Below are 27007 nucleotides of genomic sequence, written 5' to 3'. Positions count from 1 at the left end.
GTGAGGAAACTGCTCTGCATGAGTCTGTAATCACACATACGTTACATCTTTGATACCCATAGAACTTCTCTAAATTGGACATACAGATGGTCAAGAGACATATGAAAAATGCTCAAAGTCATTGATCCTCAGAGAGATGCAAATTAAAATGACAATGACCTGTCAGAATGGCTACCATCAACAAATGACAAGTGCGGGCGAGGATGTGGGGAAAAGGGAACCCTAGTGCACAGCTGGTAGGAATGCAGACTGGTGCAGCCACTGTGGAGAACAGTATGGAGTTGCCTCAAAAAATTAAAAATGTAACTGCCATTTGTCCCAGTGATCCCATTTCTAGGAATATATACTAAGAAACCTGAAACACCAACCAGAAAGAATGTATGCACCCCTATGTTCATAGCAGTGCAATTTACAATAGCTAAGATCTTGAAATAGCCCAAGTGCCCATCAGCAGAGGAGTGGATAAAAAAGCTGTGGTACATTTACAGCATGGAATACTATGCAGCTGTAAAAAAGAAGGATCTCTTACCCTTTGAGACAGCATGGAGGGACCTAGAGAGCATTATACTAAGTGAAAGAAGCCAGTCAGAGAAAACCAAGTATCACATGATCTCACTCATATGTGGACTCTAATGAAGAAAGTACACTGATGAACAAAATAGATCCAGAGACATAGGAGCATAGAACAGACTGAAAGATCTCAGAAGGAAGTTGAGGGTCGGGTAGTGGGTGGGGAGAGTTTAATTGTGGACATAGCCCATGGACACAAACAATAGTCTGGCGAAGGCCTGGGAGGGCAGGTGTAGTGTTTAAGGAGTCAACGGGGATAAAAAAAAAAAAAGACATTTGTGATACTTTAACAATAAAGATAAATTTTAAAAAGAGAGAGAACATGAAAGTATACTGTGGACATCAAGGAGGGAATAGTATAGCATCCAGATATCATGCTGGGAAAGCACTTGTTTTTTCCTCACTTCCTATCTATATAATAAAAACCCAGTGGTCGTAACACCGTAACGACCAAAGGACTGGTCACCAGGAGGCTGCGTGCACAGGTGGGCAGGGCTGCATGCGTGGTGAGGTGTGTGCAGGTGGACAGGGCCTTGACTCTGGGTCCCACAGTGCTCCGGGACTTGGGGGAGTCCCATGGCACTGGAGGGGCTCGGGGGTCCCAGGTCTCGCACAGTTTTGCGTGTTGGGTCACTAATAATAATAATTTAAAAAATGGCTGCTGGGCCTGGCCAGTACTGGTCTGTGGTTGAGCATCAACCCACGAACCAAGAGGTTATGGTTCAATTCACAGTCAGGGCAACACCAGATGATGTTCCTCCGTGGTTGAACGTCGACCTTTGAACCTGAAGGTCACTGTTCAATTCCTAGTCAGGGCACATGCCCAGGTTGCTGACTTGATCCCTACTGTGGGGTGTGTAGAAGGCAGTCTATGAATGATTCTTTCTCATCATTGATGTTTCTACCCCTCTCCCTCTCCCTTCCTTTGTCTGAAAGCAATAAAAACATATTTTTAAAAATATACTTTTTTTTATGGGTGCTGGGCCCAGCCACAGTGGCTCAGTGGTTGAGCATCAACCTATGAACAAGGAGGTCATGGTTTAATTCCCTTTCAGGGCATATGTCTGGGTTGTGAGCTCGATCCCCAGTAGGGGTGTGCAGGAGGCAGCCTATCAATGATTCTGTCTCATCATTGTTGATTCTCTCTCTCTCTTCTTTTTCTCTCTCTCTCTTTCTCTCTCTCTCTCTCCTTCTCTCTCTCTCTCTCTTCCTCTCTGAAATCAATAAAAATATATATATATTTTTGAAAAATGGGTGCTGGATTTTGTTGAATGCTTTTTCTGCATCTGTTGATATGATCATGTGATTTTTTACCCTTCATTTTGTTTATGTGATACATCACGTTTATTGATTTGTGAATATTTTACCAGCCTTGTATCCCTGGAAAAAATCCCACTTGGTCAAGGTGGGTCATTTTTTTTAATCCACTCTACCAATCTCTGATTTTTATTTTAATTCCCCAAGCAGCAGGGTCTGCTGCGGTTCTTTGCAGTGGAATGTTTAATGCGCCCACTGAGGCCGCCATGGAGTTTCAGGAAATGCCAAGGCTACCTGGTGCTGATTACTTCCATTTATAATGCAGCTCAGAAACGCAACTTAACACTTTCCATCTGCTCTGGATTTGGAGCTGCAAGCTTGAAACTCGCGGTGAGGACTTCTCTGTGCACCCCCATCCCCCGCTCTCTGCGCTGGCCTCCCTCTGGGGGACCTTGTCCGGCACTGTCAGACGGAATCCACTCTTCTCTTTATTTTCCCAGGGAATGGAGCCTGGATGTATCAACTCAGGTTTCATCCTAAATATGGAACTCATTTTATACCAGCAGGCTCTCTGCTACTTAACCCCTGAGTGTTGGCTCACGTATCCTATCATCCCGGGCCAGCACTGTGAAGAGGCCTCGGGACGCTTGCAAGGGCTCCAAGGAAAAGGGGACTCAGCATTGAATTGCACGCTCCCTTCAAGACCCATGGGAGTGTCCCTGCTCCATGCAGGCTTGCCTGTCCTTCTCTGACGCTCTGCAGTAGTCACTTATTCCACTTGTTTTGGTACTTAAACATTCAGAACCACACATTAGAGGTCCCCTAGGTTCTCAGCCCTCTGTGAGGTGTTGAGGCTGTAAAGGGGGATTGGAGATGGGAAAAGTCCGTTTGCAGTGTCCTTGTGATCCCGCAGTCAGAGGAGTCATAGGCATCCATGCTATTCCCTGGCTGCAGTGAGCTCTGGGGCGACGGGCGAAACAGGGTAAGGTCTCACACGGCTCACTTGCTGTCCCCCAGTGGTCCCTGGCAGGGTCAGGCTGAGTGCACGCATGCTCTGAATGTTAGGCGAGTGACTTGCTAAGGAGACTCCAGTGTCAGCGTATTCCGGAAGGTCCTCTCTGGGGTCTTGTACCTGCGTCCGCACCCCAAGCAGGGACGGTGCTCCGGGTCTTCCCAGCATGTTCCGCTGGGGCCTAAAGTGGACATCAGGTGGAGTCAAGAGGCCGAATGCAGGTCCCCAGGGCTCTACTCCGAAGCTCATCTAATTCAGTTCCCAGGAGAAGACTACGTGCCCCCAAGGGCAGAAATGTCAAAACAAAATAACTGGGCTGAGTAATCAGATCAACATGTATGTGGCCGGGTAAAGAGGCCCTCACCTTCGGAGGTGAGAGCGGAGAGCCTGGGGGGACAGGGAAGGAAGCCCCTGTTCTTGATACTCTCCACCGACCAAGCCCAAGCACACAGCGAGCACCCGCCCCCAGTGCCTCACAGCAGGAGCGAGCGCCATTCTTGTTGGTTAAAGAAAAAAAGTGAACTGAAGTTAAATCTCCTTATAAAGAATGCAGTGGGAGGCGCTACCTTATAAGCTTAAGCCGTATACTGGAAACGATCCAAACAAACAAAGTTTCAACTGTTAGCCATCAATTCACCCCTCAGCGTGTTTATTTTAAAAATGGTTCCACTCTCTGGGGACACGGCCAAATGTGCGTCAAATGTGAGCCACTGGAAGCCCTGCCTCAGACGTATCCTAGGGGCACCCGCTCCATGTCAGGCAGGTTCTGAGCCCTGTGTGGTGGCACTGAGCACAGGGCGAGCTTTCATTCTGGCACCAACCAGCCTCAGACAGCCATCCCACCAACATGCTGCCCACAGTGGGCAGGGTCACCCACCACCCACCAAACCATGGCCCCAGGGGGAGACCCTGTCCTTAAGGGGGATTGGCCCAGGAGGCAGAGGCACAAGACCTCATGTCTGCATTTTAGGGTCTAAAGTCTTCCCAAAGGAAACAGTCACTGCCAAAACCTACCTCAAAGAAATGTAATTCCACTTATGTAGTCATAAATGAATGACAGTAAAACAATTTTAGAGGAGAACCAAGATGGCGGCATAGGTTAACGCCGGAGTTTGCTGCCTTGAACAACTACTTCAAAAGTGAAACTAAAAGACGGAACGGACATCACCCAGAACCACAGGAACACTGGCTGAGTGGAAGTCCTACAACTAGGAGGAAAGAGAAACGCATACGGACACTCAGAGGAGGCGCAGTGTTGAAGTCAAATTCTGAGGTGCGGAGTGCGCGGAGCGGGCTGGTGGCGGAGGGCACGGTTGGCGTTTTCAATCGGGAGGGAGTCGCAGACTCTGAGCTCCAGATACAGGCGAGTCTTTAGGGACCCAGACTCAAACGGGAGAAGAGGGACTGTCTGGCTTCGGTCAGAGTGAGTGCAGCTTTCTCTCCGAGGTTTGCAGCGGTTGCTGGGACTCAGAGAGGCAGAGCCCCTGGGGACAGGACTGAGAGCCGCCATAACTGCTCTCTCCAGCCCACCCTGTTGATCCTGTGTGACCCGCCCTGCCCAAGCCCTGCACAGAGGCATTTGCTGGATAGCCTCAGGCAAAAGCTAGATTAGCACCTCCCTAGAGGACAGAAGTTCTCTCACTGCAGACACAGCTGATTCTCACAGCCACTTGGCCTGGAGGTCAAACCCTCCCTGGTATTAGCTACAACAATCAAGGCTTAACTACAAGACTGCGCACAAAGACCACTAGGGGGTGCACCAAGAAAGCATAACAAAATGCGGAGACAAAGAAACAGGACAAAATTGTCAATGGAAGATATAGAGTTCAGAACCACACTTTTAAGGTCTCTCAAGAACTGTTTAGAAGCTGCCGATAAACTTAATGAGATCTACAAGAAAACTAATGAGACCCTCGTTGTTATGATGGGGAACCAACTAGAAATTAAGCATACACGGACTGAAATAATGAATATTATACAGACTCCCGACAGCAGACCAGAGGAGCACAAGAATCAAGTCAATGATTTGAAATGCGAGGAAGCAAAAAAACACCCAACCGGAGGGGCGGAATGAAAAAGAAATCCAAAAATGCGAGGATAGTGTAAGGAGCCTCTGGGACAGCTTCAAGCGTACCAACATCCAAATTATAGGGGTGCCAGAAGATGAGAGAGAGCAAGATATTGAAAACCTATTTGAAGAAATAATGACAGAAAACTTCCCCCACCTGGTGAAAGAAATGGACTTACAGGTCCAAGAAGCGCGGAGAACCCCAAACAAAAGGAATCCAAAGAGGACCACACCAAGACACATCATAATTAAAATGCCAAGAGCAAAAGATAAAGAGAGAATCTTAAAAGCAGCAAGAGAAAGAAACTCAGTTACCTACAAGGGAATACCCATACAACTGTCAGCTGATTTCTCAACAGAAACTTTGCAGGCCAGAAGGGAGTGGCAAGAAATATTCAAAGTGATGAATACCAAGAACCTACAACCAAGATTACTTTATCCAGCAAAGCTATCATTCAGAATTGAAGGTCAGATAAAGAGCTTCACAGATAAGGAAAAGCTAAAGGAGTTCATCACCACCAAACCAGGATTATATGAAATGCTGAAAGGTATCCTTTAATAAGAGGAAGAGGAAGAAAAAGGTAAAGATACAAATTATGAACAACAAATATGCATCTATCAACAAGTGAATCTAAGAATCAAGTGAATAAATAATCTGATGAACAGAATGAACTGTTGATTATAATAGAATCAGGGACATAGAAAGGGAATGGACTGACTATTCTTGGGGGGAAAAGGGGTGTGGGAGATGCGGGAAGAGACTGGACAAAAATCGTGCACCTATGGATGAGGACAGTGGGTGGGGAGTGAGGGCGGAGGGTGGGGCGGGAACTGGGAGGAGGGGAGTTATGGGGGGAAAAAAGAGGAACAAATGTAATAATCTGAACAATAAAGATTTAATTAAAAAAAAATTTTATAAAAGTCTATTTCCTGGTCTTCAGCCAATGGTGCTGGAGCAATTGGATATCCATAGACCAAAAAAAATTTTTTTAATTTTATCTAAACCTCACATGTTATATAAAATCAATTCAAAATAGGTCATAGATTGACATGTAAAACATAAAGCTACGAGACTTTTTAAAAAGAACCATAGGGGAAGATCTTCAGGGCCCAGGGTTGGTGAATAGACAGGACATCAAAAGTATGATCCATCAAAGACAGAAAAACAGTGAGTTGAACCTCGTCAACACGAAAGACTTTTGATTTGAGAAAGCCCAGATGAAGAGGATGAAAAGGTAATATTTCATGTATATATCACCTATATAACAGCTAAAATAAAAATTAGTGAAGCCTGGCCAGTGTTGCTCAATGGTTGAGCATCGACCTATGAACCAGGAGGTCATGGTTCAATTCCCTGTCAGGAAACATGCCTGGGTTGCTGGCTCGATCCCCAGTGTGGGGCATCCAGGAGGCAACAGATCGATGATTCTCTCCCATCATTGATGTTTCTATATCTCTCTCCCTCTCCCTTCCTTTCTGAAATCAATAAAACTATATTTTTAAAAAATATTTCAAAATCTGTGAAAATACCAAATGCTGATAAGGATGGGGCGATATTCGGTCTCTCATACACTGCTGGTGTGGATGTAAAATGGTATAGCCACCCTGGAAACTAGTACGGCAGTTTCTTAAAAACCTAAACACACTTACCATACAATTTATTAATCCCACACCAGGGCATTAATCCCAGGGAAATAAAAATTAATCTCCGCATTGAAACCTCAACATGCATATTATAACAGCTTTATTTTCGATAACCCAAAACCGGAAACAACCTTAAGAAGCATTGAGTAAACAACTGTGGTACATCCAGACCACAGAATACTACTTCACGGTAAAAAGAAATGAACTGTTGTCACACCGTGTGGAGAGATCTCAAGGACATTGTGCTGGGCAAAACATTACACGCTGTATCATTCCATTTAAAAAACATTCTCAAATGACAAAATGATAGAGATGGAGAGCAGGCTGGTGGAATCGGGGTGAGGTGGGGGTGAGAATGGCAGGTGTAATGACAAAGGCAGCACCAGGTCTCTGGTGGCTTCAGCCCTGTGTCTTGATGGTGATGGTGTTTCAGGAATCCACTGGGAATGGAATAGTCAGGACTGGACACTTACATTGTACCCATGTCAGCTTCCCGGTTCTGAGACCATACAGTGTGGTATGAAAGGTTTCATAAGATATAGCCTTGGAGGGAAGTGAGGTGAAGGGTCCATGGACATCTCTGTACTGTGTTTGTAACTTCCTGTGAATCTGTAATTATTTCAAAATTAAAAGCCCTCCCTCCACCCCAAATCCTGTATCCCATGAGTTTCATTGAAATGGAAACACTGTTCTAAAAATGACTACAAATTGTTGAATTGGGCTTCTTGTGGTGGTTTGCATTTTGAGGGCAGAGATACCTATTTTCCCCAGTTTTGTATTTGTTGGAACAGTTTTGACAAGATTGATGCTTGAATCAGTGTTGAGCTTTTATGGGCACCTGTCTCCCCTATGGACCTGGCTTGCCATTTCTGCAGACCCTAGAGCTGCCCTTCAGAGGTCCTGCTCCTTCCCCACTGGCCACTCCAGGCAGGTATTGGGGTGACACACCTGACCACACACAAGTTAGGCCAGTGAAGCAGAGAAGCAGGGTTGGTGCTGCCTGCCCATCCCTGTCGGCATTACACACAGGCACAGGGGCAGTGGTTCAAGCCCACAGACTGCCTTCATGGATGAAGGCATCCGTGGGGCATCACCTTCCTCTCCCTCGTGCTCTGCTGAAGCAGCTCCCCAATATTTCCTTGAGTGAAAAACCAGAGCACCTTCCTGGTCTCAGGGCCCACTCACCAGGGCAAGGGATGAGGTGGGTGGGGGCTGCCTTCTTGGCCTTCCACACAGAATCCAAAGGGTATAAAGGTGAGAGTGGGTGTGGAGGTGAACGAGGGCGTGAGCATTTAGGAAGGGCCTGGGCTGCTTCTTTCACGTGGGCAGATCAAGTCCTTAGACATGACTGTCGGCATAAGGAAAATGGAAGTACTGCGATCACAGAACAAAGTCCTTCTACCATGGGAGGTCCTCGGCTGGCGGATGCGCTGCTGTGTGTCCCGTGGGCGCCCCTGCACTGCCCAGCGCTGGGGCTCTAGGCTGCCTGCTAGAAGCAGGATAAGCCTCCGCGCCTCGGGGCTGGCAGAGGCGCCGTGGCCCCTGGATAGTTGGATGGTTCATTGATATTTCACAGCAGATTTGGGAATAAGAAAATGCTCCGGGACTCCAATACAAGAAGGCAGCATAAAGAGCAGGAAATTGTGTCGTTCTCTGCACGTTTATGCTCGGTTGTATCTGATGCCCCGTTGGATACAGGGGATGGAAGCCACAGGAGGCCACCATCGCCGGGTGCTGGCTGCGTGGTACTTATGGGGTGCTCTGCACCCACATGTGCCATGCTCTCTGCAGCTCTACTAGGCAACTCTCACCTGCCCCTGGGTTTGCAGGTGCCACCTGGCACTCTGACCCCCAGGGACTAAGCCCGGCAGTTCCTGGCCCATCCGGTCTCAAAGCCCAGGCTGCCCTGCTTCCGTGCACACATTGCCTGGAGATGAACTGTGCCTGAATCAGGTCTGCAGACGGGCCGGGCCGGTCTGGGTCACAGCGTGCTCCGACGCCCGCCTTCACTGGAGCCAGTGGCCGTTTCGCAGGGACCCCGCTTTCCACTTCCCAGCAGTGGATGGGCCTGCAGGAAGCCACCCCATTCACTCCTGTTGCCGGGCCTGGTTCCCAGGCGCTTCGAGATCCCTTTTCATATTTAGATTTCTATCCCTGCGTGGGAATGTTTCAACATCCAGGCTTGTAGGGAGAGCCGGACCTGTAATTATGGAAACCAGGAATGCAAATGTTCCCATTAATACTGGTCCCAAACAAACCACCTACTCCTTGGACTCACAATACTTGGCCAAGAATGAGGTGGGATGGAGGCCGCGTTTGGGGTCTTCCCACACGAAATCCCAGGCTGTCGTCGCAGCCGCAGGCTTGCTGTCCTGCTTAGTTTTAAACCCTGGAGTTCAGGGGGTTGCAGAAGGCTCTGGATCTGGTTTTTGCATTCACTGACGTCTCCACGCAATCTTCTCCTTGCACTTCAAAGGGTTTCCTGGGCCCAGCTCTGCTCCCAGCCCAGCAGCTCCCAGCAGTGTTTACTGAAGAAGAAAAGTGAATCAGGAAGCAGCTGCTGGCAGGGCCCAGCGCGGTCCCCTGGGTCACACTTGGCCATCTGTGTCTCCTCTCACGGCTAATCTCGCCAGTTCTCAGAGAAACAGCCCATTAACTCGGACAGCTGGGAAAATGACGGAAACCATCTTTTTAAAAAACGTTCTTATTTTGCAGTGTTTATGTTTCCTGATCCAGGGGACTTAAGAACATCGACCTTTTACCAGCCGTCCCAGCCCCCTCACTCTGCCTCTCAGACCCCGGCCGGTCCACAGGCCGTGGTTGAAGCCAGGCAGGGTGCGAGGCTGCCGCGGGATCCCCTGTTAGGGCGGGTTTATAATTCAGGGCAATGATGCCGGAGGGCTGGCCTGGGTTTCCTGCAGCATCATTTCAGGCGGGTCCTCAGGAGGTCAGGTTCTGAGAGGCGGCCCCCAACCTGGAAAGCGTGTGTCTTCCCACGAGGCCCCTTCATTCATCTCCTCCCTCAGTTGCCCTTCAGGGCGGGGCGGGCCCCCTCCAGCCGCGGGTAATAAATCTGCTCTCCCAGCTCCGGCCACTACTCCGCTCTCATCCCCAGCTGCACGGAGGGCTCCCTTAGAAAAATAAATACAGAACAGGAAGCTGGGTCACGGAGACGCTGAGTATGAAAAGTACAAACGGTTAAGGAAAGTCCTCTTTTCCCTTTCAAAGAAAGTGGGGGGCAGGGGGGCACCGATTGTCAGGTGAACATTTTCACTCTCTTGTTCTCTCTGCGGCGGCTGCCTCTGGGCTGGTTTTCAGCAGGAAAGGTATTTGATTCAGAAATGAGTCGTGTTCAACATGTTATGTCTCTTCACATTAATGCGCTTTTTCGTAAGTTAACGGTTTAACAGCGTGGTTAATTTGTTTTAAAGAAAGCTTGATGTTTATTTCTAGAAGATGGCATTTTCCTCTGAATTTTGGCACACAGGGACCATTGGACATAAAGCAGGAAGACGGTCCCTTCTTACTCGGTGGCTCCTGAAGGGAGAGCGATTGCCCGCAGGCAGGAGTCACATGCACTGGGGCCTCGCGCCCCAGGGACCTGCCGGGTCTCTCCTCCGCAGGACGGCTCCCACCGCCACCGGCCACAGCAAGCTTCCTGGGGACGGTGAGGCTCTCGCCCGCACACACCTTGCTGGGCAGAGGAGGACCCACAGCGCGCATCGGAAAGGCGTGCGTGGTTCCAGAGGCCACAGCAACTGCCCCGAACCTTTGCTTTAAGCGTTTTAATGAACACAAACCTCTGAGGATGGTTCTCAGTGAGAGAGGGGCCTCAGGCTCCAGGATCGGAAATAAAGAGCAAAAGCTACTTCCAGGATTTGCTGCGGTTTGGGATGGGATGGGAAAGGAGAACCATAGAGTGTTATAACCAGGAGGGTGTAGACATTACCCTCTTTCACACGACGAAATGCCTGAGCATAAAGTCCTCAGAGCCCAGCATGGCCATGGCACCAAGAGCGAGGGCCCCTGCGTCCTCATTCTGCCCCGTAAGGCAGCAGGGCCCACGCAGGGAGGACCTCTGGGCAAAGGTCCTGTGAGGCAGCTCGCATCTCACAACTTGTCCAGAGTGGCACCTCCAGCCCCATCCCACTCTGCTTCCAGAACCTCCCAGCTCCCTGCTCCCTGCTCCCAGCTCCCAGCTCCCAGCTCCCTGCTCCCTGCTCCCTGCTCCCAGCTCCCAGCTCCCAGCTCCCAGCTCCCAGCTCCCAGCTCCCAGCTCCCTGCTCCCTGCTCCCTGCTCCCAGCTCCCAGCTCCCAGCTCCCAGCTCCCTGCTCCCTGCTCCCAGCTCCCAGCTCCCAGCTCCCTGCTCCCAGCTCCCAGCTCCCAGCTCCCTGCTCCCTGCTCCCAGCTCCCAGCTCCCAGCTCCCAGCTCCCAGCTCCCTGCTCCCTGCTCCCTGCTCCCTGCTCCCAGCTCCCAGCTCCCAGCTCCCAGCTCCCAGCTCCCAGCTCCCAGCTCCCTGCTCCCTGCTCCCTGCTCCCTGCTCCCTGCTCCCAGCTACCAGCTCCCATCTCCCTGCTCCCTGCTCCCTGCTCCCAGCTACCAGCTCCCATCTCCCTGCTCCCTGCTCCCAGCTCCCTGCTCCCTGCTCCCAGCTCCCAGCTCCCTGATCCCAGCTCCCTGCTCCCTGCTCCCTGCTCCCAGCTCCCTGATCCCAGCTCCCTGCTCCCTGCTCCCAGCTCCCAGCTCCCTGATCCCAGCTCCCAGCTCCCAGCTCCCTGATCCCAGCTCCCAGCTCCCAGCTCCCTGATCCCTGCTCCCTGCTCCGAGGGAGGCCGAGGCCAAGGGACCAGAAAACTAGTGTCTAATGGACACAGACTTTCAGTTTGGGAAGAGGAAAGGGTTTTGGAGAAGTTGGTGGTGATGGTCATGCAACAATCTGAATGTACTTAATGCCACTGAGTTCATCCCCCCCCCTTTACCTCTCTCCCCTCTCCCTCTTCATCTCCCTCTCCTCTCCCTCTTCAACTCCCTGTCTCTCCCCTCTACCCCCTCTCTCTCCTCTCCCTCTCCTCCTTGTCTGTCCCCTCCCTCTACTTCTCCCTCCCTCTCCCCTCTCCCCCCATTTGTCTCCACACTCACATTGGAACCAGTCCTCGTGGCAGCGTGAGGAAGCCCAAGGCACAGGCCAGTTGTTCTGACCTGACGGACAGTCCAACATCTGGATGCCGCGCCGCCCCCCCCCCCCCCCAGCCTCCTTGGCAGCCTGAGCTGAGCTGGAGAGCAGGGACTAGTTTCCCCCACCCAGGCTGTGTGCAGAGGGCAGGGCCATGGGCAGAATGACCTCGTTGGTGTTTCCAGCCACTGGGTTTTGCTGTGATCTCTCTTCTGGCCACCAAGGCTAGGACACCTCTGATGTCCTCAGGGAGCGTCTGCTGGGGCCACCAGCGCTGTGCCACACAGGTGCTGGGACACAGAGACGAAGGGGTCTGCACGGGGCGGCCAGCCCCGCACTGAGCAGGGAGCGTGCTCTACTGGGTGCAAGCAGAGAACGCTCCAGGCCCTTCCAGACTGAGCTCCTCCAACGCACCAGGCATCTCCTTAGAGCTGAGATAGCAAGAGGGAATGGTTAAATATAACACTAACTTTAAAGTTACAGTTTAATTTGGGATGTGTACCCGGAGGCATCCAGGAGGAAAGCCCTAAAGAAGTGACATTTGACTTCATACCTGAGCAAGAGCTGAAGGAAGAGGGTTGGGGGTGCAGTCTTGGCCCCTATGTCTATCAGAAGGGCCAGGGGACTCAGGAGTGAGCTTGGGCACTGGGGGTCTTCCAGTCCTCACCCCACAGCTACCTCACTATTGGGTTTAGGGGCTGCCGCTCAGGGGCCAGGCCAGGCCAGCAGGGTGGGCGGCGGGCTCAGGCTGGGAGGGCTTTGCAAACTGGACTAAGGGGGCGGGGAGGGGATGGGGGTGAGGGGGGCGGGGGGAGTGGGGGAAGAGGGCAGGGAGGGGGTAAGTGCTGATGGGAAAAATAAAATCAGGAAGAAATTTGGACTAAGACGTTCAACGTCCATCCACCAACAAATGCTGAGCTCACTCGGGCTCTTCCTTTGCAGCCTGTCAGCCCTCTTCTCAGAGCCCTGGGGTGGGGGTGGGAGTCCAGCAGGGGGAGATGGGGCGCCCCCGGACTCCGCAGCCCCTCTTCCCGGCCCTGGCAGCCTCTCTACAGCCTGCTCTGTCCTGGGCTCAGCCTCCTGACCGTCCCTACCCTGGCTGCACCGTGCAGCTGCCAGCCTCTGTGCCCTTGCCCAGGTGGGCACCCCAGAGGCAGGGCCCCACCCTCTCAGCGCCCAGCAGGCCTGCCGCATGTGGTAGAAAGGCACCCAGATGCACGCTCTCCGGTGTCGACCTCAGCCACCGCCCGGTTCCCCACATCACACTCACCCAGATGGCTCATGTGTGGCCATCCGCCTGTGCCCTGGCCGCAGGCCTCTGCCTCAGCGTCTCCCGCAAGCAGCACCGGGCACAGCACCAGTCTGACCTTTGACCGAGTAGGCAAACACCCACAGGAGTCCTCTCGTGCGTGCCACCGGGAGCACCGCAGAGAGGGGACTGCGCAGGAGGGGCTGAGCCGCCGGAAAGGGCATTGCAGCCTCTCCCAGGTCAGCCTTGCTGCCTCGGGTCTGGATGGGGCTCCTGCCTTCTCAGTGCGGACACTTCCCCTCAGGCTGGCTTCTGGGTGCCAGCCCCCAGGAAGCGGCTGCGTGCCCCTGTCCAAGGCCACGGTCTGCTCGTCAGGAGCCGGTTGCTCCGGCCCTGCTTTGAGGGAGGGGAGCAGATCCCCCGCCACGAGGGCCAGAGAGGACTTGTGAGCAGCCTGGCAGCCACCACATTGTCCTTGTCAAACGTTGCTCATTAGTGAGGAGGAGCCTGGGCCCCACTTCCGAACGCTTCTCCACCAGCGCTCCAGCAGCTGGCCAGCGCCTGGAATTAGCACTGAACTTGGGACCCTCTGACACGCTTGGCTCGAGGCCAGTGGTCCAGGCCAGGGCAGGAATGAATTTCTACGCCTCCATAATAACACCAGAAAAATATGAACAGCGTATTTATTAGCTTTTCACAGACACATTTATCTACTTACAGATCACTCCTCATTCCGAGATGATGTGCTTCCTACAATGTGGGGCATTAAGTAAACTGTCCTTTCTCCTGGGAACTGACGATGACAGTACCAGTGTGGTCGTCTGAGCCGCCCCTTAGCACGCTGCTGACCTCTGTGCCTGAGCTTCCCGCGGTCATCCTTTCACAGTAGATGTAAGTTATGATGGTGCAGGGCTGCGTGTCACTTCTCTCTCAATAAACAGGAGCAAATGCTGACCCCTGGGATGCAGAAGCCCTGACCCACTGCCCAGGTCACTGCTGGTGGTTACGGTGGGACTACTGTGAACTTGACTGGAGCACTGCTTGGCCAAACGCTGCCTCAAACCTCTTCTCCACGGGGCTCCCTCTTAAGTCTGCCTGCACACCCTCTGACGAGTGTCCCTGCCTGGGGCCTGGGTCAAGCCTCGGTTGTCTTTTCTCTCTCCTTCCGTCTCTCCCTGGCTGGTCCTGTAGGCGGAGCAAGTGGGAGAGCCTTCCTGGGCGAGGCCCCTGCGCTCGCAGAAGGTGTGCACAGCAGCCAGGCGCTCAGCCTGAGCAGCGCCTCTCAGGAAGCCCCGCGCGCGCGTGCCAGCTGGGCCAGTGGAGAAACCCGGCCCCGCACAGCCAGGACGCGGCCCTGAGGCAGAGCTGACCACTGACAGCATGTGGGGTGCGACAGGGAGATGTGGAAGGTCAACCCAAACGATGCCGTGAAAAAAAGATAAAGTTGACCGTCAGCATCCAGATAAAAGCAAGGGCTGGGCTAAAGCAACGCCTTTGTCCATGTCTTTCCTTTGCAGGGAAATAATTGGCATTTACCCAGAGACGGGGTGAGTCCAAACTAATGAAGGAAGCATGGGACTCCTTTTCATGAAAGTCTCTGCAGTTCTAGAAAGGCCAGAGGACATAGAGAATGTGGACGCTTACAGGATATAGAGGCCGAGAGGGGGAGGAGGAGGAGGAGGAGCAGGAGGAGGAGGAGGAGGAGGAGGAGGAGGAGGAGGAGGAGGAGGAGGAGTGATTGGTGGGTTAAAAGGCACGGTCACGAACGTGTGAATGAGGAGACAGAACTGGGAGGAGGCCCGGCTGCTCCTGCTCCTCCCTGGGGAGCAGAGCCTCCTGGGTCCCACTCCCATAGCGCTCAGCCTCGGCACCTACTTCACAGACCCGGCAGAGGACACGCTCCAAGCCGGACAGTCACAGGGACTCATTGCCCACCTGGTCCCTGTGACTCCCAGAACAAGCACAGCCAACCCCCCACGACCCCCAGAGCAAGCACACCAAGCCCTCCATGACCCCCAGAGCAAGCACACCAAGCCCTCCACGGCCCCCAGAACAAGCACAGCCAACCCCCCACGACCCCCAGAGCAAGCACACCAAGCCCCCCATGACCCCCAGAGCAAGCACACCAAGCCCTCCACGGCCCCCAGAACAAGCACAGCCAACCCCCCACAGCCCCCAGAGCAATCTCAGTCAAGCCCCCCCTGACCCCCAGAGCAATCTCAGTCAAGCCCCCACAACCCCCAGAGCAATCTCAGTCAAGCCCCCCATGGCTCCCAGAGCAAGCACAGCCAACCCCCATGACCCCCAGAACAAGCACAACCAACCCCCACGACCCCCAAAGCAAGCACAGCCAAGCCCCCCCTGACCCCCATTGCAAGCACAGCCAAGCCCCCCCTGTCCCCCAGAACAAGCACAGCCAAGCCCCCCCATGACCCCCAGAACAAGCACAGCCAAGCCCCTGTGACCCCCCCATGCCCCGCAGGCCCCAGGGGACACTGATGAAGGCTGCCCCGCTGGTGAGTCATTGGGCAGGAAGAGAGAAGCACAAGCTTGTCCAGACTTCGGACTGCCACCCACAGTGCCCACTGGGGCTGAGCCGTGGAACCCACTGCGCTGAGGGAAGAAGGGGTGCTGGCCTGGGGGTGGGACCCGCTCACCTGGGACAGTCAGCTAACCTCACGGCCTTCAGCCCTCCCTCTAAACCAGGGTGGGGCCAAGGTGCCTCCCACTCACTCTCTCTCCCCCGGCAGGCCCCGGCCTGTGCTGGGACCCCGTCCTGCAGACACCTCCAGGCACACAGCACCTTCCCATGACACCCGCATGGAAGTCATTTCTTGTGAAGCTTTAAAATGCAGGTGGGGGCTCTGCTGGTCCCTGGCACCTCCCTGCAACCAACCTGAGGCTGCCCCTTCGCCTGGCTCCTGTGTGGCCTCAGCTGCAAAGCCCTTGGACCCAGGGACTTCCCTGTTCCCACACAGGAGCCTGGAGGACTCTGCTGTCTGTATGTTAAGAGCTGTTTTCAGCAGACAGAGGCTTCTCCTCCATCTCATAGATGCACATCAGAGAGCAGAGGCCAGCAGCCGCCTCGCTGTGTAATTGTTACCCTGCGCTCAGAGGAAATGAGCCACCAGGCTGGCAGGTAGCAGTTTGGGAGTCGTCGAAAGCCCTGTCCCTACAAACAAATTACACTGTGGCACAAAACCAGAGGCCGCCCCTCTCCAGGAGCCAGGCAAAGCCACGGGAGCAGACGGAAACAGCACGTGACTCCCCGCATGGCAGAGGGCCGAGGCCTGCCAACGCTGCTCCCTTCATGCCCATCCCTTCATGGAGGGGCGGGAGCGGAGGCCGAGGCGGCCACCGTGGTGGAGTTTGTGTAGGGACAGCACCTCCACAGCCAGGAGCAGGCGATTTCTTCCCTCTGTGGCTTTCTGGGTCAGGACCACCACGCAGCAGCCGTAAAATCAGAGTGAACCCCAGGAGGAAATCCCTCCCACAGGCAAGAACTCTGCATGAAGCAGGGGAGGGTGGGAGTGAAGATCTGGTGCTAACCCTTTTAAAAAGCAGACCCTCACAGAGCTGTGGCTGCAGCTCTGTGGCCGTGGCCCCTGTGGCAGCAGCTCCGTGGCCAGGGCTTGTGCCTTCAGCAGAGCTGGAGCTTCAGGATGAAGGACAAAGGACGAAGGACGAAAGCCTCTGCCGGACAGTGAGGCGCCAAAATCCTGGCTGTGCCCCTTCCTTCCCTGGGGTACAAGGGACTTTGCTTGTATGAGACTCAGTCTTTCAGTTAGATTTCCAGGAAATGATGCTGGGAGTGTTTGATGGTTTTGCCCAGAGAGGGGATAGTCTGGTGATGGAGGCTTCTGTTGGGGAAAGAATTGACAGTCAAACCAGTAGGACTGGGAGGAAACAAACCAACCTTCCCAGGACCAATCGCCACAGTTGGTCCAGGGACAGCAGCCACCCAGGCGGCCCACGGCACGTCCTCTGTGCTCAGAAGCCTCTTCTGGCCTCCCCAGGAGGAGGCGTCTCCCGTGACACCCCCTTGGAGCAGCAGGACTTCTCCTGCAGAGGATTCGGCACCTGGAATGATGAATGTCACCCTCTCACGCTGGATGTAGGACAAGGGCCAGCTCATGCCAGGTTCCCTGTGCCAAGAGCTTGTGCTCATTGACCAGGTGAGTGAATGAGCAGATGGGCAGACAGACGGACAAATGTACGGACAGGTGGATGGGTGAGGCCCACAGAATCATTAAAGCATTTTGTTCTTCTCTAACTTCTGGCATATATATATATATATACACACACACACACACACACACACACACACACACACACTAAAAGACAAACATGCAAATTGACTGTACCTTCGCTATGCCTTAAGCCATGCCCACTAGCCAATCAGAGCAACTATATGCAAATTAACCCAACCAAGATGGCGGCTGGCAGCCATGGAGCTGGAGCAACCAGGAGGCTTGGTTGCCCCAATGATGGAGGAAGCCAAGCTTCCTGCCTGCCGGCCAGCTCTGAACTCCACTCAAAGCAACAAAGTTTCAATTATAGAAGGTAAATAAACCCCAAATACCTGCTTTTAGTTGGCCGTGGCAACAGAGCTGGAGCCTAGGATTCCCCTGGCAATGGAGGAAGCCAAGCTTCCCTCCCGCCCGCCCTGGCTGGCTCTGAGCTCCCCTCCAGGCTACAAAGTTTCAATTATAGAAGGTAAATAAATCCCAGAATAAAAAAAAAAAAAAAAGGAGAGGCTGGGAGCTCCCATCGCCGTGGGGGGCTTGGCCACCCTGAAAATGGCCCTCAGCCCCTCACCGAGACTGGCCAGACACCCCAGTGGGGACCCCCCACCCTGAAGGGGGTGTGACCAGCTGCAAACAGCCATCATCCCCTCACCCAGGCTGGCCAGGCACCCCAGTGGGGACCCCCACCCTGAAGGGTGTGTGACCAGCTGCAAACAGCCATCATCACCTCACCCAGACTGGCCAGGCACCCCAGTGGGGACCCCCACCCTGATCCAGGACACCCTTCAGGGCAAACCAGCCGGCACCCACCCGTGCACCAGGCCTCTAACCTATATAGTAAAAGGGTAATATGCCTCCCAGCACCGGGATCAGCGTGACAGGGGGCAGCGCCCAAACCCCTTGATCGCCCTGTGGCTCTGCGTGTGACAAGGGGCGGGGCCACAACCTCCCTATCCACCCTGCTCTGTTAGTGACAGGGGAAGGCACCCCAACCCCCTGATCAGCCCTGCACTGTGCCTGATAGTGGGGAGCTCCCCAACCCCCTGATCGCCCTGCCGCTCTGTGTGTGACAGGGTGCGGCGCCCCAACCCCCCCACCCCACAGTCCCTGCTCTGTGCGTGACAGGGGGTGGTGCCACAACCTCCCCATCGACCCTGCCTTGAGTGTGGCAGGGGACGGTGCCCCAACACCCCAATCGGCCCTACCCTGAGTGTGACTGAGGGTGGCATCACAACCTCCCAATCGCCCTGCTCTGTGCATGACAGGGGTGGTGCCCCAACTCCCTAATCGGCCCTGCTCTGAGCCCGACCAGGGGCTGCACCTAGGGATTGGGCCTGCCCTCTGCCACCTGGGAGCAGGCCTAAGCCAGTAGGTCGTTATCTCCCGAGGGGTCCCAGACTGCGAGAGGGCACAGGCCGGGCTGAGGGCTCCCCTTTCTCCCCCGAGTGCACAACTTTTTGTGCACTGGGCCTCTAGTATATATATAATTCTTTATTGTTGAAAGTATTACAGATATTCCCCTTTTTCCCCCAATTGACCTCCTCCAGCCCACCCCTGCCCCTTGCCCCCACCCCAGGTCCTCACCACCCCATTGTCTGTGTTCATGGGTCATGCATATATGCATACAAGGTCCTTGGTTGATTACTTCCCACCTCCGCACCCTCCCCCTCCTCCCCTCGGAGATTCCATACTCTGTTCCCTGTTTCCATGTCTCTGGATCCACTCCATCCATCGGTTTATTTTGTTACTTAGATTCCACATGTGAGTGAGATCGCTTCTACTGAAAAGCTGGGCATCGGTTGTTCGACCTGATTGCAGGCAGCTGGGACAGACGGACACCTAGCAGACAGACAGATTCCTGCCCTGCTGCTCTGCTCGATGGGAACAGAGAGCCCCATCCCTCAGGGGGGCGCAGCCTGGGCTGTCAGGCAGCCTCGGGGCCCCTCTGCAGAGCCGGCAGAACCAAGTCCGGGCTGTGTCGATAGGGCCTCCTCACCCTATAAACCATACGTGTATGTATGTAGCTCTTCGGCCTGATGGAGACCAGATGTGCGGGGGCTGGGCGGCGCTGGAATGCGAGCGCCATGCTGGAGTCCTTATGGCTGCGCAGGCTCAGCAGGCTCTTCCAAACCTTGGGTCTGAGCCTTGATTTCCTCCCTTCACTGCATTCTTCTGTGGCACGGAAACATGGGCAACTTCTACTTGATGTGTTAGAAGTATGTTTCTGTACAATGTCTGTTATCAGTCAGCACAGTGCAGTATGAAGAATATCCAGAGGGATGCAAGCAAGCAGGGACACAGCTGGTGGCCGGGGGCCGCTGGCAATCTCGGGGGCCTGTGCTGGCAGTGTATACACTGCTGTCGCTTTACAAAGCAACCCCTAACTCCCTGGGGGTCACGGGGGAGACAGCCACGCCCGCTCAGCTGACCTGAAAGTAATGCAACCTGCGGCTGGCGCTTTAAGGTCTCGATCCCTGAAAAGGCCAGACCTGAATTCAGAAGTGACTTTTGCCCGCCGCAGTTTCCCCATTGAATAGGAAAGCATGTATAAAACATTACAATTAAGGCTTGCAACAGCTTTGAAGAAAAATTAAATTGCAAAGATTGGATCAGTCTGCAAAACCCGCCCGAAGCGGCTCTGCTTCCTTCCTAAGACACATGCGACTTTGGAAAACCGAGAGGAGAGGGCCTCCTTGTCTCCATGGGGCAGGTTTGAAAACAAATCAAACCTGCGGCTCCTGGACCAGCAAAGCCCTCAGCTGGGCAAACCGTGTCACGCGGGCCACTGTGCCTGGTCTCTGAAGGAGGATCTGTAGGGCCCGTGTTTCTATCCACCCTTTTCCTAAAAGAACAACAACAAAGAAAACTGTATTGCTCTTTTAAATTGTCTAAACTCAAACAAAAGGCTGCTTTGTCCAGAAAGAATTTATAATTAGTAGTTTCCTACTAGTTAAGAGTCTAGATGTTTTGTTTTGCTTTCATTGCTCTCTATTACATTATGGAAACGTGTACAAAAGCACGAGTATGTTGCTTTATTGCATTATATATTCAAACCCCCCAGATAGAATTTTGAAAGTAACGAATGGCCAAACAGGCATGTCTCCTATTTATCCAATCTAACACCCTTTTCATTTAAACTTAGTTTTACTCTGATAATAAAAAGCAGCCATGTTTAGTAAATAAAATGTGAAAACTATGGAAAGTACCTAATAAAAGAACAAAGAGCACTTGTGGTAAACTCAATTTGTCATTTTTTTCCTAAAAGAAATCATTATTCTTGAAAAAGACCCCTGAAGCCCCATGAAACCATAATCCACGTCGCCTACCGCATCCCCGAGGTTAGCGTTTGAATGGCTTTTGGCACTAAAACTGTGTTTCTGATCATGAAAGAGGAAAAATGAGCAGTTTTATATGAACCTGAGGCTACAGCAAAATTGCTATCCTCACTGTGCCAGGTCTCGGAAAACTACCAGATTCGCTGTGTCTGAACCTAGTTTAACAAACGCTCCACTTATCTCCATGCCCAGCGTGAAAAACGGCCCCACAGCTCCTTGTCCTGCCGATGCCGGTGACAAAGCCAGGTGGAAGGGACCGATGGACAGTCGCTCGGGGTTGGGTCCTCGCCTTCCCCCGGCCCTCAGGCCTGAAGCGGCGTCCTGGCCCCAGCGTACAGAGCCCTCGCGGCCCCGCGCTCTAGGGACTGTGCAAACACATCTTACTTGAAATGATGCTGTTGCTCTGCGTGTCTCTATGTCCTCCCACCGCACCACACGTTGAAGCAGGAGGCAGTGGTTTTGCGGTCTTGCATCTGCTCGTGGCTGGCACTAGAACAGTGTGGACAGTAGCCACTCAGTGCACACTTCTGAGGCACCACACTCCACCATCACTACCCGCTCCACCTGCAGCTCTGCGGTCACACCCAGGTTGCCCACTGGGTGTTAGCTCTGCTGCCGTCACAACACCACAGCCTCATGGCTTAAACCACAGACATCCGTCTCGCCGTCCTGGAGGGTGGATGTCTAAACGCGGCGCGGTGGGGCTGGTCTCTCCCAGGCCTCCTCCTGGGCTTGCCGGCGGCCATCTTCTCCCCATGTCCTCACGTGGGCTCCCCTCGGTCGGTGTGTGAGGCCTAATCTCTTCTCATAAGGACCTCACTTAACCCTAATTAGCTCTTCAAAGGCTCTCTGGGGACACAATCCCATTCCGAGGTGCTGCAGGTTAGGGCTTCAACATGCTGGGGAGACACGGAGCAATGACACCGACCCCACCAATGACACTGGCCAGCGTGTCCCTCAGGCCACCACGTCCCCCGGGACAAGGTTGTGGAGCCAGGACATTTACATGTCCACCCCTCTTTTGCACAAGCAATGTGTTCACAAGGTCATGCTTCCCTAAGATTTGGAAGGAAGGTCATTGTCATGGCAACCAGTTCTGACAGCTCTCCCAGGCCTGCTGCCCCTGGGTGGGAGGGCATCTGGTGGCTGTGGTCAGGGGTCCAGCTGATGGGAAGTGACTTGGGAGCTGCTTAATCGGAGCCTCGGGAACAACGTTGTTGTGGTTTCAGTCACCTCCGTGTGTGGCCAGCTTACTGCTGAGCATGCGGTGCTGGGATGGCCACGCTGTGCCCGGCCCTGGCGCCTGGACAAGAGGTGGGTCGCCCCCTGCAGGGCTGTGAGGGAGCAGCGGGGAGAAACGGGTATGAAAGGCCAGAGCCGGACAGAACGGAGCCGGAGCCCGAGCCCGAGCGGCCGCCTCTGCAAACTCCCGCTGCTGCGCTTCTGACCCACACGCAGCTCCCACTGATGCCTCATCAAAAGAGACGGGTTCCCGCATCAGGACAGTGTTTAACATGCAGTACCTTTTATTACAGATGTAACATGCATTTCCTCCATTTTGGTGAAAACCACGTGCAATGGAACTTACAACTGCTTTGTCGGGCAAAACGCAGGAGCAGTTCCGCAAAGAGCTGCCTGCAGAGTCCCAGGGCATCTCCCCGCGGTCCCAGGGCATCTCCCCGCGGTCCCAGTGCATCTGCCCGCAAACGGAGGGGGAAGCAGGCAGCTCCAGAGGAAACATGTGAGTTGGCAGCCATGCAGTAAAGCTCCTGAAACAGCTCACAGTGTCAACTTATTAAAAATATGCTCTTTTAAGATATTGTGACATATATGGCGTTGGTCAACTTTCAAAAATGTGTAATCTGCTGCAACTTCTTTCTCACGCTACAGACTTTCTTACGTAAGTTGGCATTTATATAGCTAGTTCTGTGTCCTGGCTCTGCCCCCAGTGCCCCATTCTGTCTCTCTGGCCCTTCACCTCTGGCACAAGAATAGGTCCCAGAGCTGCCACGCCTCCCACCAGAGGCCTGAGCGCTGGGCCCTGGACTTGGCATTGGTGGGGAGGGCGCAGGCAAGAGTGAGGGCAGAGGCAGCGTGGGAGCGAGACCCACAGACACAGGAGCAGCAACGCCTCAGCAGCGGGGGCCCGCCCTGGGCCAGTGAGTTCTGCCTCTGAGCACGGCTTGCAGTGCAGTGGGATGGCTTGTGTGCCATCGATGCCTTTGCCACACCCAAGGGACACATCTCTGGACAGTTCTCCTTATTCCTCAAGGAGGGGTTGACCTTGACTTCATTAGTTTGGGTGGGGATTACTGTGCTTTGTAAACTGGGACATGAACACATTAAGGGTGTCAACGGAAGGTCCTTAGCACCAATTCAATGCCAACAGGAATCTCCAGTTTGGGGTGTGATGAGTTTATTCAGTGAAAGCAGCTCAATGATAGCACGGCCTGACCAAGAGCAGCACTGCTGTGGAACAGCTGGACTGTATGGCCCTCAGAGACAGGAACACAGAGGACGCAGTCTTTGTTGGGAAATGCTTCCCCAGCCAGAAGGGAGCTGGCTTACAGGGACAGAAGTCCTGGTCCCTGGTCCCTATTGGTCTGTCTCAGGTAAATGAGGGTGTGAATCTTCACAATGTAATTGGTCCAAAGACATTGTCCGCTTGGTCAGAATGGAGCCACTCTGATTGGTCAGAACTGCACAGTTCCGATTGGATGGGGAAAGCTTCAGTCCTATTGGTTGAAACGGGATTCCGGGAAACCTTTGTAAGGGCCGGCTCCGAAGGCAGAAAGAGTGCAGAGGGCAGTTTCGTGGGGCAGAGGCAGCCAGGCTGTCCAGCGCTGAGCTTCTCCACAGAGTGCAGTCTGTGTGAGAGGCCCCTGTGCAGAAATGGGTGCTAAGCTCTGCTTTTTTTCATTTGCGCCCAGTGAGCCATCAGGAGCCCTTCTTAGAGGTGTCTCTCTCTTTTATTTTTCTTCTCATGATTCACAAGGTCTCTTTTCAAAGCACAGTGAGGTGTGTGAGATCTACTTTTTAAAAATATATTTTATTGATTTCAGAGAGAAAGGGAGAGGGAGAGAGAAAGAGAAACATCACTGATGAGAGAGAATCATTGATTGGCTGTCTCCTGCACAACCCCCCACTGGGGATCAAGCCCACAACCCAGGCATGTGCCCCTGACTGGAATCAAACCTGGGACCCTTCAGTCGGCAGGCTGACACTCTATCCACTGAGCCAAACCAGCTAAGGCAGAATCTACTTTTTATTTTTTTTTTAATGTATCTTTATTGATTTCAGAGAGGAAGGGAGAGGGAAAGAGAGATAGAAACATCAATGATGAGAGAGAACCATTGATCAGCTGCTTCCTGCAAGTCCCCCACTGGGGATCAAGCCCACAACCCAGGCATGTGCCCCTGACTGGAATCAAACCTGGGACCCTTCAGTCCGCAGGCTGACACTCTATCCACTGAGCCAAACCAGCTAAGGCAGAATCTACTTTTTATTTTTTTTTTAATGTATCTTTATTGATTTCAGAGAGGAAGGGAGAGGGAAAGAGAGATAGAAACATCAATGATGAGAGAGAACCATTGATCAGCTGCTTCCTGCAAGTCCCCCACTGGGGATCAAGCCCACAACCCAGGCATGTGCCCCTGACTGGAATCAAACCTGGGACCCTTCAGTCCGCAGGCCGACACTCTATCCACTGAGAAACCCATCTAGGGCGGCAGAACCTACTTTTTAAAAAAGATTTTAGCAGATTCCTTTCCACATAGAGCACCACTAAGAGGTGGGGGGGGGGCGGGGGAGGCCAAGGTGGGTAGGACGGGGATAGTGTTTCAGACAGGCTGGCCCTCGAGCCCCCTCAGGTGCTGCCATCAGAACAGAAAGATGAGACTCAGGCACGTGAGTCATCGCAGGAAGGCTGGCTGCCTGGCCTGAGGCGCCCCAGGCCAAGTGCCTGTCTGCTCCCTGATACAATGAGCTCCTTAAGCCCCTTGAAGAATGTGTTCGGTGGACAATACTCGCCCTGCCTCAGGAAGGAGGGCCGGGAGCCGGACCTCGCCGGTAAAGGGGCCGCTTGGGCGCTGACGGGGCTGTGTGCACTCATGCCACTTAGAGAGGGCAAGTTTGGTTTGGTTTCCTCCCAGCTACGGTTGGGGCTGTGATAGAAGGGGTAATTAGCAGAAATCACTCACCACTAATAAAGCAGACATTACAACATTTGGATTGGGTGGGGTGCAGTGGGGTACGTAAAAATGTAGTACTGTGTAGGAGAAACATTTGTCTAAAAGCCCAGACTGTGCAAATGCCAGAAAATCCTGGTGCTCCCACCCCAAGGGCAAAACCGGGTTTTGGAATAATTGAACCCACGCGGTGCTGTTATCGAAGACCTAGATCTGTCTGAGACATTCTTTCCTGAAAAATGTGCAGGCGAATACTCAACAAGGAAGCATGCATTTCCTTCCAGACCACACTGGAGTCATCTAAACGGTTATTGGTTTCGAATCTGGGCTGGGAAAGGAGTCAAGGCTACTGGGCTGTAGGAATTTGGAGTTAGCCATGGGCCTATGCATTTCTCCAGCTTTCTACCCAAGCGTGACCGCTTTCCTGGGAACCCTCAGAAGACAGCCTCTCTCTGCGGGCCCCCGGCTGGCCCCAATAGAAGGGGGTTTCTGAACCCACAGCAGCCCGTCCCACTGTCACTCCTTTGGCTGGAAATTACCTGACTGGATCCCAAAAATACAATGACAGCTGCTAAAATGAATGAAAAGGAGCAAGATAAGAGAAAGTTGGTCACCCAGTACAGACAGACCATGGGTGGCAGAACTTTCCAACGGAGGTCAGTTCCCAGCAGCTCCTCTTGTTTTATTTTTCAGAAAGAAAAAAATGAGTTTGAAAACTTTCTGGAAAAATCCTCCTACACCAGAATATTGTGTCCAAAGGAGCTTACTTTTTTTTTTTAATGTCCCTATTCTAAAAGGACTACTTAGGGGACAAAGTAAAATAAACAACACAAAATCTCCTCATATCATCAAATTCATGAAATACCAAAACACGTTAAAAATATTTCAACTTGTTACTGTTGCTTCCGCCCTTTCTCTTACGGTGCTATGTGTTGCCTAAAGTCGTCAACAAAAGCTGTTTCAGGTGGTGCTGTGCAGGGCGCTGTGAAGGCAGAAGGCGGTGCCGGTTCCAGCAGTTACCTGCCTGCCCACAGGGAGCGGAGGCCACACACAGGCCCCCAGTGAGGCTCCCAGCCCTCCTCCCTGTGCAGCCTCTGTGACCTGAGAGCGACAAGTGCACAGGGTGTTTTAAAGATAAATAAGTTAATCAAATAAGTTGTCTGAGGAGCACTTGACCTGTAGTCATGTGTGCTAACCATTCTCGTTGTTTCTATCCATTTCAGTGCAGCTATAGCCAATGTAAACTAATCAGGGAGCAAGTCCTGGATTGTACTTTACTCTGGTGAGTTTCCCGTTTCACACTTTATGGATAAGTTCGTCTGGGACAAAGAAAAGAAGAAAGTGAGAGGAATCTATTTTCTTCTTTCTAGAAAGGCACAAATGGGAATGGAATTTTCCAGCTAAGGCTAGAGGGTGAGCCATGGCACCATAGCTGCATGCCCCTCCCAGCCGCCTCAGGAATTGCAGCTACCACAGGATTTTCAGCAGAGCCAACTCAGCTTTGTGTATTAGGAGGTGTCCTGGGCAGCACCACGATGGCTCCACTGACCCGGGCATCCTGCTACCCATGCCCTGAGGGATCCTCTGCCCTGGGGCATAGACTGGACTTAGTGACTTGCTTCTAATGAATAAAATACAGCAAAAGGAATAGATGCCACTTCCAAGTTCAGTGACTAGGAGAAAAGCTGAACCACATCCTCATTCTCCGCTTAGCTTTTGTCAAGTGTTGAGTAGCACTACGTCATGGTCATGCTCCCTGGCTGGAACCAGAGATCACTGCTTGTCTATGAATATTTTTAAGTGTTGACCTGGACAGCGAGAATGGTCACTGTCACACTAGGAGGGACTTTAGAATGGAAAGAACATTCTAGAGATAATAAACAAGTAATTTTGGACTCACTCTAGCTCTCAAAGTTGTGTGACATGGAGATGAGCTTAAGGTTAGCTTCAAATCTTTAAAGCAAGTGTAACAAAATCCAAGAATGTAGCTGCTGATGTGAGAACTCCTGTGTCTGTTCCCAGCAAAGCCCAAGCTTGGGATCTTGGTCTGGAGTTGGGTAGGGACCCACAGAAAGACTGACGCTGGTGTTTGGAGGAACAGAAACAAGTTCGGAGAAACCAAGATGGCGGCATAGGTTAACACCGGAGTTTGCTGCCTCAAACAACCACTTCAGAAATACAACTAAAAGACAGAATGGACATCATCTAGAACCACAGGAAGGCTGGCTGAGTGGAAGTTCTACAACTAGGAGGAAAGAGAATA

Source organism: Myotis myotis, unplaced genomic scaffold (genome assembly GCF_014108235.1).
Source record: "Myotis myotis isolate mMyoMyo1 unplaced genomic scaffold, mMyoMyo1.p scaffold_m19_p_31, whole genome shotgun sequence".
In the NCBI taxonomy this organism is placed as follows: Eukaryota; Metazoa; Chordata; class Mammalia; order Chiroptera; family Vespertilionidae; genus Myotis; species Myotis myotis.
Note: the sequence above shows the minus strand (reverse complement) of the source record.